This window comes from Lactuca sativa, chromosome 4 (assembly GCF_002870075.4).
Source record: "Lactuca sativa cultivar Salinas chromosome 4, Lsat_Salinas_v11, whole genome shotgun sequence".
Taxonomy (NCBI): domain Eukaryota; kingdom Viridiplantae; phylum Streptophyta; class Magnoliopsida; order Asterales; family Asteraceae; genus Lactuca; species Lactuca sativa.
Window position 1 is genome coordinate 80,938,904 of NC_056626.2, and position 19,945 is coordinate 80,958,848.

A 19,945-nucleotide genomic window follows, 5' to 3' on the forward strand; every position below is an offset into this window, starting at 1 on the left:
TCAAATTTAAAACTTTTTAAATCATTAAAAAATCAATAATTATTACAAATTTGTTTTCAAAATGGTTTAGTGTCAAAGTATCCCATAATCAAATCATAAAAACATAAGGAGGTGGATGATCACACATTCGCCTTCCTGCGGTCATCAGAAGTACCTGAAACATAATCAAACAACTGTAAGCCCAAAGTTTAGTGAGTTCCCCCAAAATACCAACGTCATACAAACCATATCAATATCATATAAACAAACAACATGCATAATGAGACATCAACTTAACCGGTCACTAACATAGCATTATCCTATATACCAGGATACCGACCTACCAGGTCACTAAGCATATCACCATTCTAACTACCAGGATGCAAATCAATAAGCATATCATGCAATAAACCTGGATACAAATCCGAAAAGGGAAGGCATTGGTGCCTTCGACCCTGTTAGTATAGCGAGGACAACTCACCTTACAAGTAGCTCGGGATGATAAATGTCAAACTCCCCCAAATACAACTCCAACTCAAACACCTACATCCACCAATTATCCACTTTCATAAATTCCCACATTACTAAAACACTCCCATAAGTCAAATTGGTCAACCCTTGGTCAAAGTCAAAGTCAATGGTCAAGGTCAACAGTCCATGTTGACCCAAGTCGTCGAGTGCAACCTACAAACTCGTCGAGTTCCTTCAGAACTCAGAGAGTCCATGTTGAAATCTTTTGGAAGTTTAATTCAATTTTGTAATGTATTATGTCTTAATAGGTAAAAAAAAAGTTGAAAAAAAATGCAATTTTCAAAAAATGATAACTTAATGTGAAAAATTGAAAAAAAAATGCAATTTTAAATGTCTGATGACTTAATATGAAATAAATAAAAGAAAAATGCAATTTTCAAAGAATGATCACCTAATATGTAAAAATTGAAAGAAAAATGCAATTTCAAAGAATGATGACATAATAGAAAAATAATTGAAAGGAAAAAGCAATTTTCAAATTATGATCACTTAATAAAAAAACCAAAAGAAAAATGCAATTTTCAAAGTATGATGACTTAATATGAAAAAAATTTGAAGAAAAATGCAATTATCAAAACCTGATGTCTTAATATGAAATTTTTTGAAAGTTTAAAGCAATTTTTAATGTATAATGTCTTTTTAGATAAAAAAAAAATATTGAAATATAAATGCAATTTTTAAAGAATGATGACTTAATATGTAAAAATTGAAAGAAAAAAATGCAATTTCAAAAAATGATGACTTAATAGAAAATTTTTGTAATATATAATGTCTTAAGAGGTAAAACAAATTGAAATTGAAATTTTAGAAAATAAGATTTGATTCTTAAAATATGACGACTTAATATGAAAATTTTTGAAAAAAAAATGCAACTTTCAAAACACGATGACTTAATATGAAACATTTGACAGAAAAATGCAATTTTCAAAGTATGATGACTTTATATAAAAAAATTGGAAAAAAAAATACAATTTTCAAAACACGATGTCTTAATCTAAACTTTTTTGAAAGTTGAATGCAATTTTGTAAAATGTCTTAATTGGTAAAATAATTGAAATTTTGGAAAATAAGATGCTATTTTTTAAGTATGATGAATTAATATTAAATTTTTTGGAAGTTTAATTCAATATTTGTAATGTATAATGTCCTAATAGGTAAAAAAATTGAAAAAAAATACAATTTTCAAAAAATGATAACTTAATGTGAAAAATTGAAAGAATGTAATTTTTAAAGAATGATAACTTAATATGAAAAAATGGAAAGAAAAATGAAAATTTTAAAGTATGATGACTTAATATGAAAAAAGTGAAAGATATATGCAATTTTCAAAACATAATGTCTTAATATGAAATTTTTTGGAAGTTTAATTCAATTTTTGTAATGTATAATGTCTTAATAGGTAAAAAAAATTGAAAAAAAATGCAATTTTCAAAAAATGATAACTTAATGTGAAAAATTGAAAGAATATAATTTTTAAAGACTGATAACTTTATATGAAAAAATGGAAAAAAAAATGAAAATTTTAAAGTATGATGACTTAATATGAAAAAACTGAAAGATATATGTAGTTTTCAAAACATACTGTCTTAATATGAACTTTTTTGGAAGTTTAATTCAATTTTTGTAATATATAATGTCTTAATAGGTAAAAAAAATTGAAAAAAATGCAATTTTCAAAAAACGATAACTTAATGTGAAAAATTGAAAGAATGTAATTTTTAAAGAATGATAACTTATATGAAAAAATGGAAAGAAAAATGCAATTTTCAAAGTATGATGACTTAATATGAAAAAATTGAAAGATATATGAAATTCTAAAAGCATAATGTCTTAATATGAAATTTTTTAGAAGTTTAATTCATTTTTTGTAATGTATAATGTCTTAATAAGTAAAAAATTGAAAATATGTAATTTTCAAAAAATGATAACTTATAGTGAAAAATTGAAAAAAAAAATGCAATTTTAAAAGTATGATGACTTAATATGAAATAAATGAAAGAAAAATGCAATTTTCAAAGGATGATCACTTAATATGTAAAAATTGAAAGAAAAATGCAATTTCAAAGAATGATGACATAATAGAAAAATAATTGAAAGGAAAATGCTATTTTCAAATTATGATCACTTAATAAAAAAACCAAAAGAAAAATACAATTTTGAAAGTATGATGACTTAATATGAAAAAATTTGAAGAAAAATGCAATTATCAAAACATGATGTCTTAATAAGAAATTTTTTGAAAGTTTAAAGCAATTTTTAATGTATAATGTCTTTTTAGATAAAAAAAAATATTGAAAGATAAATGCAATTTTCAAAGAAAGATGACTTAATATGTAAAAATGAAAGAAAAAATGCAATTTCAAAAAATGATGACTTAATAGAAAAATTTTGTAATGTTTAATGTCTTAATAGGTAAAAAGAATTGAAAAAAAATGCAATTTTCAAAAAATGATAACTTAATGTGAAAAATTGAAAGAATGTAATTTTTAAAGAATGATAACTTAATATGAAAAAATGGAAAGAAAAATGCAACTTTCAAAGTATGATGACTTAATATGAAAAAATTGAAAGATATATGTAATTCTCAAAGCATAATGTCTTAATATGAAATTTTTTGGAAGTTTAATTCAATTTTTGTAATGTATAATGTCTTAATAAGTAAAAAATTGAAAGAATATAATTTTTAAAGAATGATAATTTAATATGAAAAAATGGAAAGAAAAATGTAATTATCAAAGTATGATGACTTAATATGAAAAAATTGAAAGATATATGTAATTCACAAAGTATAATGTCTTAATATGAAATTTTTTGGAAGTTCAATTCAATTTTTGTAATGTATAAGGTCTTAATAAGTAAAAAATTGAAAATACGAAATTTTCAAAAAATGATAACTTAATGTGAAAAATTGAAAAAAAAATGCAATTTTAAAAGTATGATGACTTAATATGAATTAAATGAAAAAAAAATGCAATTTTCAAAGAATGATCACTTAATATGTAAAAATTGAAAGAAAAATGCAATTTCAAAGAAAAATGCAACTTTCAAAACACGATGACTTAATATGAAACATTTGACTAGAAAAAAATGCAATTTTCAAAGTATGATGACTTTATATAAAAAAAAATTAAAAAAAAATACAATTTTCAAAACACGATGTCTTAATCTAAAGTTTATTGAAAGTCGAATGCAATTTTGTAATGTAAAATGTCTTACTTGGTAAAATAATTGAAATTTTCGAAAATAAGATGCTATTTTTTAAGTATGATGAATTAATATGAAAAAATTAAAAGAAAAATACAATTTTCATAACATGATATCTTAATATGAAATCTTTTTAATGTTTAATCGATTTTGTAATGTATAATGTCTTAATAAGTAAAAAACTGACAGAAAAATGTAATTTTTAAAGAATGATAACTTAATATGAAAAAATGGAAAGAAAAATGCAATTTTTAAAGTATAATGACTTAATATGAAAAAGGTGAAAAATATATGTAATCCTGAAAATATAATGTCTTAATATGAAATTTTTTGGAAGTTTAATTCAATTTTTGTAATGTATAATGTTATAATAGGTAAACAAATTGAAAAAAATGCAATTTTCAAAAAATGATAACTTAATGTGAAAAATTGAAAGAATGTAATTTTTAAAAAATGATAACTTAATATGAAAAAATGGAAAGAAAAATGCAATTTTCAAAGTATGATGACTTAATATGAAAAAATTGAAAGATATATGTAATTCTCAAAGCATAATGTCTTAATATGAAATTTTTTAGAAGTTTAATTCAATTTTGTAATGTATAATGTCTTAATAGGTAAAAAAAAATGAAAAAAAAATGCAATTTTCAAAAAATGATAACTTAATGTGAAAAATTGAAAGAATGTAATTTTTAAAGAATGATAACTTAATAAGAAAAAATGGAAAGAAAGATGCAATTTTCAAAGTATGATGACTTAATATGAAAAAATTGAAAGATATATGTAATTCTCAAAACATAATGTCTTAATATGAAATTTGTTGGAAGTTTAATTCAATTTTGTATTGTATAATGTCTTAATAGGTACAAAAAAATTGAAAATATGCAATTTTAAAGAAATGATAACTTAATGTGAAAAATTGAAAAAAATGCAATTTTAACAGTATGATGACTTAATATGAAATAAATGAAATAAAAATGCAATTTTCAAAGAATGATCACTTAATATGTAAAAATTGAAAGAAAAATGCAATTTCAAAAAATGATGACATAATAGAAAAATAATTGAAAGGAAAATGTAATTTTCAAATTATGATCAATTAATAAAAAAAACGAAAGAAAAATGCAATTTTCAAAGTATGATGACTTAAAATGAAAAAAAATTGAAGAAAAATGCAATTATCAAAACATGATGTCTTAATATGAAACATTTGACAGAAAAATGCAATTTTCAAAGTATGATGACTTTATATAAAAAAAATTGGAAAAAAAATGCAATTTTCAAAACACGATGTCTTAATCTAAAGTTTTTTGAAAGTTGAATGCAATTTTGTAATGTAAAATGTCTTACTTGGTAAAATAATTGAAATTTTCGAAAATAAAATGCTATTTTTTAAGTATCATGAATAAATATGAAAAAATTAAAAGAAAAATACAATTTTTCATAACATGATATCTTAATATGAAATCTTTTTAATGTTTCATCGATTTTGTAATGTATAATGTCTTAATAAGTAGAAAATTGAAAGAAAAATGTAATTTTTAACGAATGATAACTTAATATGAAAAAATGAAAAGAAAAATGCAATTTTCAAAGTATAATGACTTAATATGGAAAAAGTGAAAGATATATGTAATTCTCAAAACATAATGTCTTAATATGAAATTTTTTAGAAGTTTAATTCAATTTTGTAAAGTATAATGTCTTAATAGGTAAAAAAATTCAAAAAATCCAATTTTCAAAAAATGATAACTTAATTTGAACAATTGAAAGAAAAAATGCAATTTTAAAAGTATGATGACTTAATATGAAATAAATGAAAGAAAAATGCATGTTTCAAAGAATGATCACTTAATATGTAAAAATTGAAAGAAAAATGCAATTTCAAAGAATGATGACATAATAGAAAAAAATTGAAAGGAAAATGTAATTTTCAAATTATGATCAATTAATAAAAAAAAACCGAAAGAAAAATGCAATTTTCAAAGTATGATGACTTAATATGAAAAAAATTTGAAGAAAAATGCAATTATCAAAACATGATGTCTTACATATGAAAGTTTTTGAAAGTTTAAAGCAATTTTCAAAATATAATGTGACTAGATATGAAAAAACTGAAAGAAAAATGTAATTTTCAAAACATAATGTCTTAATATGAAATTTTTTTAAAGTTTAACAAAATTTGTAATGTATAATGTCTTCATAGGTTAAAAAAATTGAGTACTTTAAAAATAATATTCAATTTTTAAAGTATGAGAACTAGATATGAAAAAACTAGAAGAAAAAAGTAATTTTCAAAACATAATGTCTTAATATGAAATTTTTTTAAAGTTTAATACAATTTTGAATGTAAAATGCATAAATGAGAAAAAAAAAAGTTTAATGTTTTCAAATTGTAAAAGAAAGCAGGTGAAAGTTGAATGCTAAAAATGTTATGATTTTTAAAAATTCAAGTTACTAATTGTAAATAAAAATGCAAAGTAAAATGGTATGTTTTCATGATAAAAATGGTATGATTTTTAAAAATGAAGGTGCTAAAAGTAAAAAATTAGAAAACTGAAAGTAGAATGCTATAGTTGAAAAATATTGCAAAGTAAAATGCATAGATAAGAAAAGAAAATGTTTGATGTTTTCATTTTGTTAAAGAAAGAAAAATGAAAGTATAATGCTAAAATGGGATGATTTATGAAAATGCAAAGGTAATAATAATATGAAAAGTGAAAGTAGAATGCTAAAATTGAAATGTTTTTCAATGAAAAATGAATAATGGGATGATTTAAAAAGGGCTTATTTTTTAAAATGCATGGTGCTAATAATATGAAAAGTGATAGTAGAACTCCAAAACTTGAATTTTTTTCAAAATAAAATCCATAGATCAGAGCGAATAAAAAAGTTTGTTGTTTCGATGTTGTAACAGAAAGAAATGTGAAAATATAATGCCAAAAATGGGATGTTTTTGAAATGCAAGGTGCTAATATGAAAACTTAAAGAAGAATGCTAAAAATGGAATATTTTTTAAAGTAAAATGCATATATTTGAAAAAAAAAAAGTTTGATGTTTAGATATCGTAATAGAAATAAAAGTTGAAAGTATAATGTAAAAATGGGATTATTTTTGAAAATGGAATGTCCAAAAAAAAGCTAAAAATAAGAAATTCATAGATGAGAAAAATATTGATGTTTCAATGTTGTACAAGAAAGAAAAGTAAAAGTACAATGTTAAAAATGTGATGAATTTTAAACATGCAAATTGCTAAAAACAGAAAACTGAAACTAGAATGCTATACAATTGGAAGATTTTTATTGTAAAATGCATAGATGCGAAAAAATAGTTTGATGTTTCAATGTTGTAACAAAAAGAAAAGGTAAAGTAGAATGCTAAGAATGAAATGATTTTTTTAAATGCAAGGTGCTGATACTATGGAAACTAAGAATACAATGCTAAAAATGGAATAATTTTTAAAGTAAAATGAATAGCTGATAAAAAAAATTGATGTTTCAACGTTGTAACAAAAAAAATGAAAGTACAATGCTAAAAATGGAATATTTTTGAAAATGCAAGGTGTTAGTAATAAAAAAGTAAAAGTAGAATGCTAAAATTATAATATTTTTCCAAAGTAAAATGCATAGATGGGGAAAAAAAGTTTAATGTTTCAATGTTGTAACAGGAAAAAGAAAAGTGAAAATACAATGCTAAAAATGGGATATTTTTTAAAATGCAAGGTGCTAATAATAAGAACAGGGAAAATAGAATGTTTTATATGGAAGATTTTTTAATGCAAAATGCATAGATTAGAAAGAAAAAAAAATGATCTTAACTAACATCCAAGATGTCCATCTTAGAATACAATAACACTATATCTTCATATGATAAAACTTGCATGACATTGATGATGCATAATCATGAAGGAAATAAGATTAGGTGATGTTACCTCATACAAGCAAAGTTATCCAAGTTTTGTTTCTCTTCTTTCTATGTTGTTTGGAGTTCCCTTCATTTAGTTAAACTTTCTGTAAAATGTCTAACTCCTCCAAGTGTAGTATATAAAGGGACTGGAATTCCCCCATCATCCCCTGCACAAATTTATGACAAGAAGCTTCATTATAGAACACAATAATACCATGATTATCTGTAAAAAAAATTGGAATAAGGAGCTAATACAATAGATAAGACAAGTTATTTGCACTATTAACACTGAACAACCAGAAAAAATACACTACATGGATCAAAACGAATCAAGGATATATTGCTCTCATATTTGTTAGTCTTCATTAGTTTACAGGTTTCATGTAGAAGATATATGACAATATAATTTTCCATAAACATAGAGAGAGAAATCTAAGACATAATGAACATTAAAACCCTAATTGGTGCAGTAAAATACCAAGAAATGGATCCCCTGAACCGGTGCAGAAAAATATTCACAGATGGGTAAAAAACCACCAAAACATTTTATTTCTTAATTTATTCACTTTAACTAAATATACTACTAGAAAAAAGAGTGATCTAATACGGTTGATACCATATACGATCCCATTCCCATTCCAACCCTAATTAGAAGCCAACCTCCAGCCCATTCCAGCCTACTATATGATTACATTCCCTCCCTACTATATGCACATAAATATGATTTCATTCCAACCATAAGAAAAATAAAATGGGACAACATGAAGTTCATCATGTACTCTTACTCTGTTTCTAGTCAATCTAACAGCACTGTCTTGAAGGAAGAAATCACAATAGTTTGAATTGTGCCTCTTAGATGATACTAGCATTTAACTAGAGTAATTACTCAATTTATCATACATGTATACATGCTTCAAAATTCAAATTGAACAATCTGATTGGACCAGTAAGAAGAAAAGTAAATACTGGAACAATAAGAAAATGGATCATATCTTACTTCAACAATGTTTGACTTGGATCAAGGGAAAAAGTTTTGCTTTTGAACTTGGATGAAAGGGAGGGAGTGAATCCAAATTCCCAGTGAATGTTTGAAGTAAATTAATTGGTTGCTCATACCAATAAATGGTACAACAACAACATCAATAACACTTCAAATAGAAAAGTAAATATGCATCAAAAGTCAACACCAATCACATTCCCAGTCTTCTCTTGCTGAAGTTTAATGTTTAATGTTTGGTTTAACTTTTTCTGTCATAAGCCTATAAATTTGGATTTTATATTCATAAGTATGAGAAACACACATCTGGACAGAGTGAATAATCGGAATTATTATGTAACACTTCTATGCTTCAACAACTCTTCCACTCATAGAAGACATAGGAGCAGTTACCACCTGGAGAGATGATTGAATAAGGATCAAAACAGATCAAACAAGGATTAGCACTTATGGTATGGATGTACATAGAACAAAATTCAAAATAAAAAAGTTGATTGGAAAGGTAAACAATAATGGAACACATATCACATGAGATTTCTTTTCATTTGTAATACATCAAACAAATGAAAAGAAGGTGGGTGATAGACACCTCAGAGTTTAATTTTTTTACAAATTTACTTGGCATTGTAGAAGGCTACAAAATATGGCATTGACACCTTCATTATTATTGTCAACTCCCAACATTAGCTGCAATTATAACAAAAGAAAGAAAATGTAACAAATGTAACAAATACAAAAGATGACTTGCAGATATTCTTTTTAATCAAAAAATATATCTTTTTGGTTAAGGGTTAAAGAAATGTATAAATTTGGAGTTGTAGGACTTCATCCTGTGAAGGAGAATCAGATTGCAAACAGATGAACAAAAAATGAACTTTTTCTTTAAGTTTATGAAAGAGTACCTGACAAGTGACAATCAAACCATAATCCTTATATTGAGAGTCTTCACAGTCGAGATTGATGTTGATATTGTGATAGTGACAACATTGCTTAGTAATCCTAAGAAAGATAGTGACAAAACTTGTGAAATTTCCATCATTATCTTACATTGTCTAAAATTTCTATCAAGAGCACTGGACATGATAATATAGTACTAATACTATCATGGTGGTTTCCAAAAGTTAAAATTTTCTAAGTAGCATTATGGTCTATACCACATATCTTAGAATCCATATCATTATTTACATGTAGCAAACCCTATATATAATATCATTAAACAAAATTATACCAAGAGGAGGGATGTTAGTGCAGCATCAAAGGCACAATTAACTGATCTAGATCAGCTTGACAGGCGATCTTGATTAGCAAATAACTCTTGCATAAAAGGAATACTCCTCCATCTGCTAGCAATATTTAGTTTCCAAAGATGAAAGAGTTCAATGAAGATATAGATCTGCAAACACAACCACAAATATAAGTTAATGATGCATATACACACACACAAACATACAAGAAATGTGCATAATATAGCAAGCTTTCAAATGACCACATATGTGAGGATTTAATCCTAAAGTGTCAAATCCATAGATCTATCCACATAGAAGATAAAAAGAGTCCTCATTCCCTAGAACTCTATTGATTGAAATATATAGTACTCCCTCAGTAGCAACTACCAACTAAGGAATATAAAGGATCATCGGTTACAATCAGTTCGTGCATATGTTGAAACATTAGGTCAATAAATGCATAAGTTCAATTTTAACCAATCTGTGTTCAATCTTACAAAAATTCAACGATTTCTCTGTATCGGCGCACTAATTCTATTATGAATATGAGTGAAGTGTTGATGAACAAGTGAATGTTACCGTTTCAAGCACCAAAAGGCGTTTGTGATGTTTCAAACATTTGCTAATAATCAAAGTAGCAACGAATCAGAGAAGCGTTAAAACAGAGAGACTAGAGTCATTTGAAGGCATCAAGTTAGTGTTGTCGTCAGGATCTAAGCAAATCGTGGCTTTGGGAAAAAGAAGTGTATAATTGCTTTTCATGTGTTGCTAGCATGAATGTTTTGGGAAGACGATATGGAAATAGCAGTGGATGACCTAGAATTTGGGAAGATGAAAAGAATTTAAAACAACAGGTTAATTCCCGCCTAAATGAACCAAGAACAAAATTGCTATCGAAAAAAATAAACGAATCCACAACGCCTGATAATAAAGTGCAATTAATAGAGTAAACGATAATAAAGTGCTATTAATGAGTAAACGAGCTGTATTTATTGTTTATATAGTACGGTTTTCTATACAATCGTATTATATTTCTGTGTATTCTTTTCTAGTAGTGATATCAATCGATGTTACCTTAAACCATTGATCGTTATGATATTTCAATTCTCAGTAACGTGCAATAGAAGTGTGTGAGATAAATGATCAAGAATAATACCACAGTCGACAGATAATATATAATATCGAGGACTTTCTCTAAAACAAATTTTCAATGCGTCGAAAGAAGAAGATGAAGAGAGAACAGAAACTGGAACAAGAAACTTACCGGAGATAATCGTCGTCTGAAAAAAGGATGAGAAATATGGCGGCAAATAATCGTCGTCGAAAACAATGAGAGAAAAGGCGGAAGGGATGATGAATTTCGAGGGAAGGGGAATTGCATATATATACGCTTCGTGGGGAGTAGCGTTAAAATTACGTAGTTTCCTTTTTTTTTTTTTTTACCGTTGCACTGTCTTAATTTTACATTTATTTTCTATAAATTCCTGATTAAAATCGTAAGTTAGAAAACGCTTAAAGCCTTAAACAACTAAATAGATAAAATAATCTACCATTCTAATAAAACAATCCTAAGTGTCACGTGTAGCTTTTAACAACAATCTCTCTTCAATGTTAAATTCCTAATTTGCCCCTCCATATAATATGCCGATCACATTACATGTGATATTGTAACTAATATCCTATTTTATATGATTTTAAAACTTATCATATTCACTGTAATAAAGTCTCTCTATATAATAATCAACTCCGTCAAAATTCTTTAAAATAAGGAACTAATAATCCTATAAATAAGGAAGTTTATTACTGATTATCAGTTACTTTTCCCTGTTATTTGTTAAATTTACATATATGCTCCCTATTTCTTTTAATAAGTTTCATAAATGGTCACTATTCATTAAATAAACAAATTCAATTTCCTAAAATTTGAAATTTCGAGGTTACAAAACAATTTACTCATTCCAATCAACTCCCTGAAAATCAAAATCAGGAAGTGATAACCTCTGATATCTTATTTTTTAAATTTAAATTACATTTGAGTTGATTTACTTCCCACTTTTCATCTTAATTCACTTCTATATAACATTAAAAATGTTTTGACTATCAATTTAAACGAACATTTGTCATTCTTCCTTTGCTGAAAACAAGAGCAAAGGTTCTTCAACATTGTCATCGGCGAGATATGTCTTCCAACTATATGTAGTTCTTACTTAAAACCTTTCTATGTTATCCCTTTTGCTCTATTTCTCAATCAAGAACAAAAAATTACTTAAGCTACATATATGTGTTTTGTTTGAGAATATTTTGTTGTCTTGCAAAACATTTTCCAAATAAACATAAAGTAGAATCCACATTAATGTATTTGTGTGTGTGTGTGTTTTTTTTTATTTATTTTTTATTTTTTATTTTTTTTTTTTTTACAGTGACAATGTATGCCTATAACATCAATTTCATAAACGAATTGGATAATATAAAAGATGATTACACGTTAAAAGTTTGTATTATCCATTTGTGGCGATCATTCTCAGATACAAACCCAAATATAATAAAATCACTAGATATAATCTTGATAGATAGATGAGATGGTAAAATCCACTTTTATAATATTGTTTTAATAAGTTATATTTTGGATTCTAATTTAATTTTTTATTAAATTAAAATTTTTTTTGTCATACTTGAATAGGATACAAAAATCTGAGCGAGCGTATATCCAACGAATTTTGATAGATTTCAATCAAAACTTAACGTATTTTTGATATTCAAACAAATATTACTATTCATTTTAAAGAATCAATAAAAAAGTCTTTGTAAAATCATAAATGTTATTAATAATTTATTTATTTTGTAAATATTTTTTCCGTGGTTTCCACGAGTTGTAACCTAGATAAATATTAAACATATGCTTCTGCTTTCTATTCATTATTATTATTATTATTATTATTATTATTTTGCAAGATTCGACTAAGTTTCAGTTACCTAGTACAAGTTTGTGAAAAATATGTTTAAGATCAATCATAATATAGAAGACAATGATAAGGAAGTTAATAGTAGCGTTTAGGGTTATGTGAGACAATGAGACTAAAGACTAAGATTGTATGCATTTAGGTTAGTACTTAACTGTATCTAAGTGTTTTTATTTTATTTTTCTCAAATCTTTTAATTATTGGAATATTAATTACATAGTAATAGTAAATAAATGTAAATTAAAAATATTCAATATTCTTAAATATGTTGGCGGGTTGAAATCAGGTCGGCAACGCTAACCTAACCATTTTTTAAACAGATTAGACTGGTTGATCGTTTAATTAAATGGATTGAAAATTTCAACATAGTCTGCTAATTACTAGGTTGGATTGATGCGTTTAGGTTGGGATTGCCGACACTACTCCTAATTTAGTTTTGTCCAATGATGGATTGACCATTTGCCAAATCTTGAATAAGCTAAATATAAAAAACAAACATTTAGACATGCATGCATGTCAATTAAAAGAGTAAATTACAGTTGTGATCTATGTGGTTTACATTAATATGTAGTTTGTGTCTAACTTTTGGCATGCTCATTCTTGTGTGTCTCTAAAAGTTGCATGTCTCACCCTTAAGAATAACACAATTAATTCATATATGTTAAATTCATGTAAAATGACCATTATATCATTTTATATCTTTTTTACTATATTAATAACTTCATGGACCATTGTATAAAATACTAGAAATTAACAAGCCCTAAACAGATTGGCAACATTCACACAATCAGACTTTCTTGTCTTCCGTGTCGGCAGCCCCAACCTTGGCAACAATGGGTTGGGCTTTTCCCTTTTTACTTAAGACGTTTTGTTCTCTCAACATTATCCATATCTCAACGGCCTTCCCACGACACTGCTACATCCAACACTATCACATGCAAACTTTGGATCTATTACTATCTCTCAACCATTTTCAGACTCATCCTCCTCCATCGTCCTCTCTTTCTCCTATTATTTGTACAAACTACTGATTTTGGTATATAATGGTGTACCCGGGTTGGACCAAGAAGTAAATATCGACTCAGGCAAACTAAAATGCAACAAACAATAGTATTTTCCACTAACATAACAATTTAATCACAAGTTAATATTAATATAAGTCAGACAAAAACCTTGAACAAGCGTATCCCGAAAAAATGCAAGGCACAAATATCCACAATAAACAAACATAAGAAAGTATGAAGCACACAATTGTTCTTACCCCTGATTATGTAAGGAACCGGGTAAGAGGTTGATCTAACTTTTCCTAGGAACCCTATCAAAGCAGACTCGGCCAAAGGAAAGGTAAGGTTTTTTCTTCCTAACTAAGCAACACCCATGTCAGTCATCTAACATAGGCATCCGAGAGCAATATTGGGGCAACACCCCTGTTGGGTTTTCTATGCATCAAATACACTCTAAAACTAGGCAACGAAAAAACCGAAACAACGATATACCTAAGTATACATGCAACCTATGGATCTATGGCTTCATGCTAATTACATCAACCCTAGGAAAACTAGAAACAAAGAAGAAAACATACCTATTATGATGCCCTTGATCTCCATGCTTGAGATCTTGAATCTCCATGAAGTTGCTTGGATGAAAGGACCCAAACCATAATCCATCTAATGGTATCACACCCAGTGACACCAAAGAGTAGAATAAAATAACTAGGAGAAGGGTTAATTTCCTAAACCCAAAGGGGTTAGAAATCGTCCCTATAGGAGGAGGAAAAAGGGTTGGTGAATACTTTAAGCCAAGGTGCAAGGAGGAATGAAATCCCTAAGCCCCTTTTTAAAGTTCTCAGGTTTTAAAACAAACTAAACTAAGAGTTTTTAAGCTAATTCATTTGCAAATCTAATGCCTCTCGACTTTGTCTGACTATCAGACTTGGTCTGTGACATTGGCTTATGGAATGAATCGACAAGATTGTCTTTCAATATGACATTGACTATGATGTCTTCACATTTGAGTCACTATCAAATGTGTTAGTACTTACTGAGTATGTGTCTTATGAGCTTATGTGACTTGGGATCCAAACTCGAGGTAAGTTCACCCAAAGTCACAATAAACTTCATAAGGACCATCAATGATTAAATTTAAAAAAAGATGTCACTAATGAATCTCTTTTAGTCACATTGACTTCTTTGCAATTTAACCAACTGCAATATACTCTAAGTTTGTTAAATCCACTATGGTGTATTTCTTGGTACTCTTCCAAACTAAAACTTCACCATTGATTAAAAGCACGAATTCCGACTGCGAACGGAATTGCCTTTGTTAGTGCGAAACTTAGCATCAATGTAACTCTTACAATGATTCTTCCATACTATCAAGATCATCTCTTCTGTCCTCCAAGGACACTTAAGAGTGTTCTTGATCTTGATTCGTCGATTCCCAAAAAATTGATCTAATCCAACTTGACATGCTCAAGGCATACGAGTAATTAGATCTGGTACATGTCATGGAATATATGATCAATCCCATAGCAGAAGCATGTGGGACACGAATCATAACCTCTAGTTGAACTAGGACATTAGCATCGCTCAATGTCATGCCATATTAAGCACGAACCTTTCCAAGTTCTGCATGGCAACTTTCGTTAACATATCATATACTTTGGCTCAATCCAAGGAATCACTTAGGTCTATCTCCATAGATCCTTATTATGTATATGTGTTGTATCTTCGATGTATATCATAGCGAAACAATTCTCATACCAAGCCAAGCTTTTACACTTGCTAAGTTAGAATATAGTTTCTTATGAATCGTACATTATCTATGTACAATACAAGGATGACTATAGTGCTCCCACTAGCACTGACATATATATGGCTTATCTATGTGTCTAGAAATGCAAACTCCTTGAACATTCTCATTGAAACAAAGAATCTAATCACTCCCACTAGCTTTCACATATGTGTGGATCATCTTTATTTCTCGAAATTCATACACTTTGAACTTTCTCATTGAAATAATGATCCATCTTGCGAGATGCTTATTTCGGTCCATAAATGAACTTACTATGCTTACACATCTTTTAAAACCTATCTTGGTTCAATTATGTGTTTGTATCAATCCATAATTGTCTCTACTTGAAGATCCACTTGCACTTAAGGACTAAGTTCAAGTGCTTGATCTACCAAATTACAACATACATGGATTGAATCTCGCTTTCCATTTCCTCCTTCTATGTTGTAGCCTTTAGGGCCTACCATAGCTTCCGATAGCAGGTATACTCTGATTGCTCTATACTAGTGACTCATTTACCTCAGTAATATAAACTCTTATACAACTAGGTTCGTGATGTCTTCTATCATTTGGAAAGCGTGGGAAGTTAAATCCAAGATACGCAGGGCCTTTCGAGATTCTTGCCATAATCGACCTTGTAGCTTACAAACTCAATCTATTGCGTGAACTCAGTAACGTACATTCTACTTTCCACGTCTCGAACTTGAAAAAGTGCCTATCCGACGAGACTCTTGTAATCCCACTCAACGAGATCGAGATTAACGAGAGCCTCAACTTCGTGGAAGAACCTGTAGAGATCATGGACCGAGAGGTCAAGCAAACGAAACAAAGTCGTATCCCGATAGAGAAGGTTCGTTGGAATGCCAAGCGAGGAACTGAATTCACATGGGAGCGCGAGGACCAGATGAAACTGAAATATCCTCATCTCTTTACTTAGTTATTTGTAACTACTTATTTTCTTAAACTCTAATTTCGGGAGGAAATTCTCTCTAATAGGGGGGTGATGTGACAACCCGAAATTTCTATCTTATACAAACCCTACATACAATCAAGCATTAACCCCCTTTAAATGGTGTTTACGGCCAAACTTCATGAGTTTGGGCCGTAAACTACACCATGGCCGTGAACTCATGCCATAAGCATGAGTTTACATAATTTTTCCTCCATTCTTTCCTTTCAAGTTCAAGAACTTCCAATTATCTCTCAAGTATCATAAGATCTTCATTCCAATCTTCCAAAAATGTAAGCATTTCTTCTCTTGATTTGTTGTTACAACTCCTTATCTAGTTGTTATACATGATTTCATCCATGAAATCCGTTCTTTTTCATAGATCTTCAAATGTTCTTCATTTCACCAAGAACACCAAGAACACACACTAGTGTTCTTGAGCCTCAAACACCCTAACAAGCTTCTATATTGTAAGTACTCTTTACCTTAGCTTGTGTTAATGCTTGAATCACTTAGTTTACCCCCTTGAAATCATCAAAAACTCAAGAACACATGGTGTTTATGTTAGGTTTTATACAAACAATCCTATGTGTGCATGCAACCCTAGTTGGATCTATGTTTTCACTATGAGACATACAACTTTATGAACACAAAATAAACCCTGGCATGCTTCTATAATTTTCGAAAATTACATAGAAGTGTAGTAAACATACCTTTGTTGTTATATAGCAATAACAACTAGTTTCCTTGATCTCTTGAACTCTCTTGAACTCTTGAAAGCAAGCACCACAATTGTAGTGCCTCTAATGGCTCACAAACACCTTGAAGCAAGAAGGCAACAAAGAGAGAGAAGGGAATGATGCTAATTTCGGCCCTAGGGTTTCCTTGGAATCAAGTGGCCTTAAATTGAAGCATAGGGCATGTATTTATACTATAGGGTGCTAGGGTTTCAGTCAAAAACCCTAATGGACAACTTAGCCACCAAGCAGCCCAAGGAGCCTTATGGAATGAGGCCTTGGACGAAAATATGATGATCCTTCATCATAATTTCGTTCCCCCTTAGTCCATTAGGTTTCCTAGCCCAAAACTCAACTATCACACATTTGACAGTTTATACCCTTTTATTTAATTAATCTCTTTTAGTCACCAAATTAATTCCTAATTAATTTATGACTAATACTAATCAAATAAATATGATTTCTCCTTTAATATATTATTCTTATAATATATTAATAAATCATAATATCTCCTCTCTCATATCAAATTACCTTGTCAAGTTGCTTTGGTGAAGGCAACCCAAAAGGACCATGCACACTCGGGTCAAGTATATACCAAATACGGTTACTGACTTAGACACTAATCCAACAGTCTCCCACTTGGATAAGTCTAGTAACTATATCTCACGTATAACTTCCGTACCCGATAGCAATCGTAGCTTTCAATAGCCGCTGTCAACTCTGACCAATAATCTGTCCTTTAGATAAGGGATCGTATAATCCTCTGTTCTAGATATCATGCTAACAATACTTATTGTCTAGCATTCTATTTCTTGATTTCTGATTTGTTCGACATAGAACTCAGTTGAACACATCAACTTTATCCTGACCGGGCCCGGCACATAAGTCAAACCAAATCATCAAGTGGCCGAGATATCGCTTTTATCCTCATAGAATAAAAGGAACAGAAAAACGTTGACTAATATGCCTTTATCATTTACTAGTTAAACCACACACAATAATACGTTTTATAACATCAAGTTACTGATGCGTTTTTCGCATTATCAATGTATAATCAACTAGCAAACAATAACCATATCTCTAGGTTTAAAGATTATATGATATTATCATCTTGCGATCACTTGTGATAACATTCATGAAGTAATACCAGCAAGTGTGGGTCTATTTCAATGCTCAATACAAATTTCATAAGCACTCATAAACTTTGCAGCAAACCTTTGCTATGTCTAAAAACTTTTCAGACAATCTACAAACAAATTTATGACAATCTTCCTTCATATCTACTTCCAACATATGAGCGATTGTGAACTGTTCGAATAATCTTATTATTCAGGAAGTCAAGACATGCAAAATCGACACAATAGATAAATAATCAACACAAGATAGAAACTTTCTTATAAATAACACACCTTTATTTAATCATCATTTGTTGAATATGACATTATCTATTACAAGTTTCCTACCTATCTAATCTAAACTAATATCGTCCTTCAGCCCTACGCTCCTAGCGTGCTGCAAATGCTTGACCCTACTCAGTCCCTTAGTAAGGGGATCTGTTGGGTTATCTTCTGACGATACCCTCTTCACAACGAGGAGTCCCTCTTCTACCCGATGTCTAATAAAGTGGTATTTCCTGTCGATATGTCGAGATCTGCCATGATCCCTTGGTTCCTTGGTTAAGGCAACCGCTCCTTCATTATCACAGAAAATTTCCACGGGCTCTTTTATGGATGGCACAACTCCAAGGTCTCCAATGAAGTTCTTCAACCATATAGCCTCCTTTGACGCTTCGCTCGCCGCAATATACTCTGATTCGCACGTTGAATCAGCTACGGTCTCTTGCTTGGAACTTTTCCAAGTCACTGCTCCTCCATTTAGGGTAAAGACCCAGCCTGACTGCGATCAGAAGTTATCCCGATCCGTCTGAAAACTAGCATCACTGTACCCTCGTACCCTTAAGTCATCACTCCCACCGAGGACTAGAAACCATCCCTTGGTCCTCCGAAGGTACTTAAGAATATTCTTAACCGCAATCCAATGCGCTCTACCAGGATTCCCTTGATATCTGCTGACCATGCTTAAAGCGAAGGCCACATCAGGGCGAGTACAAGTCATAGCGTACATGATAGAGCCTACTGCGGAAGCGAAAGGTACTCGGCTCATATCAGCTATCTCTGTCTCTGTACTCGGGCTCTGAGTCTTACTCAGCTTGGTATTGCTTTGGATTGGCAACTCCCCTTTCTTGGAATTTTCCATACTAAAACGCTTTAGTACCTTTTCCAAGTATGTATCCTGACTGAGTCCTATCAGTCTCTTTTCCCTGTTTCTTACTATTCTTATTCCCAGAATATAAGCGGCTTCTCCGAGGTCCTTCATAGCGAAACATTTCCCAAGCCAGGACTTGACTTCCTGCAAGGTTGGGACATCGTTTCCTATGAGTAGTATGTCGTCGACATACAATACGAGAAAGCTTACTATACTCCCACTGGCTTTGACATACACACAAGATTCATCTTCGCTTCGCAGAAAGCCAAACTCTTTAACCTTCTCATCAAAACAAAGATTCCATCTACGAGATGCTTGTTTCAATCCATAAATAGATTTCTCAAGCTTGCATACTCTATTTGGATGCTTCACATCGACAAAACCCTCTGGCTGATTCA

General features: G+C 29.5%; 1 long non-coding RNA gene across 2 annotated transcripts; it reads right to left on the reverse strand.

The window, feature by feature from the left end:
- On the reverse strand, positions 1 to 11,212 carry LOC111884481 (uncharacterized). 2 transcript variants are annotated; one of them, XR_006190481.1, is made up of 8 exons: positions 11,108 to 11,206; positions 10,423 to 10,659; positions 9,846 to 10,010; positions 9,520 to 9,616; positions 8,618 to 9,304; positions 7,646 to 7,787; positions 461 to 522; positions 1 to 154 (listed from the first exon to the last, which is right to left on the reverse strand). It is a non-coding gene; the product is annotated as an uncharacterized LOC111884481 (long non-coding RNA). The 2 variants fall into 2 exon arrangements; XR_006190478.1 differs by lacking the exon at positions 10,423 to 10,659 and having other exon boundaries at positions 11,108 to 11,212.
- Positions 11,213 to 19,945: the final 8,733 nt, after the last annotated feature.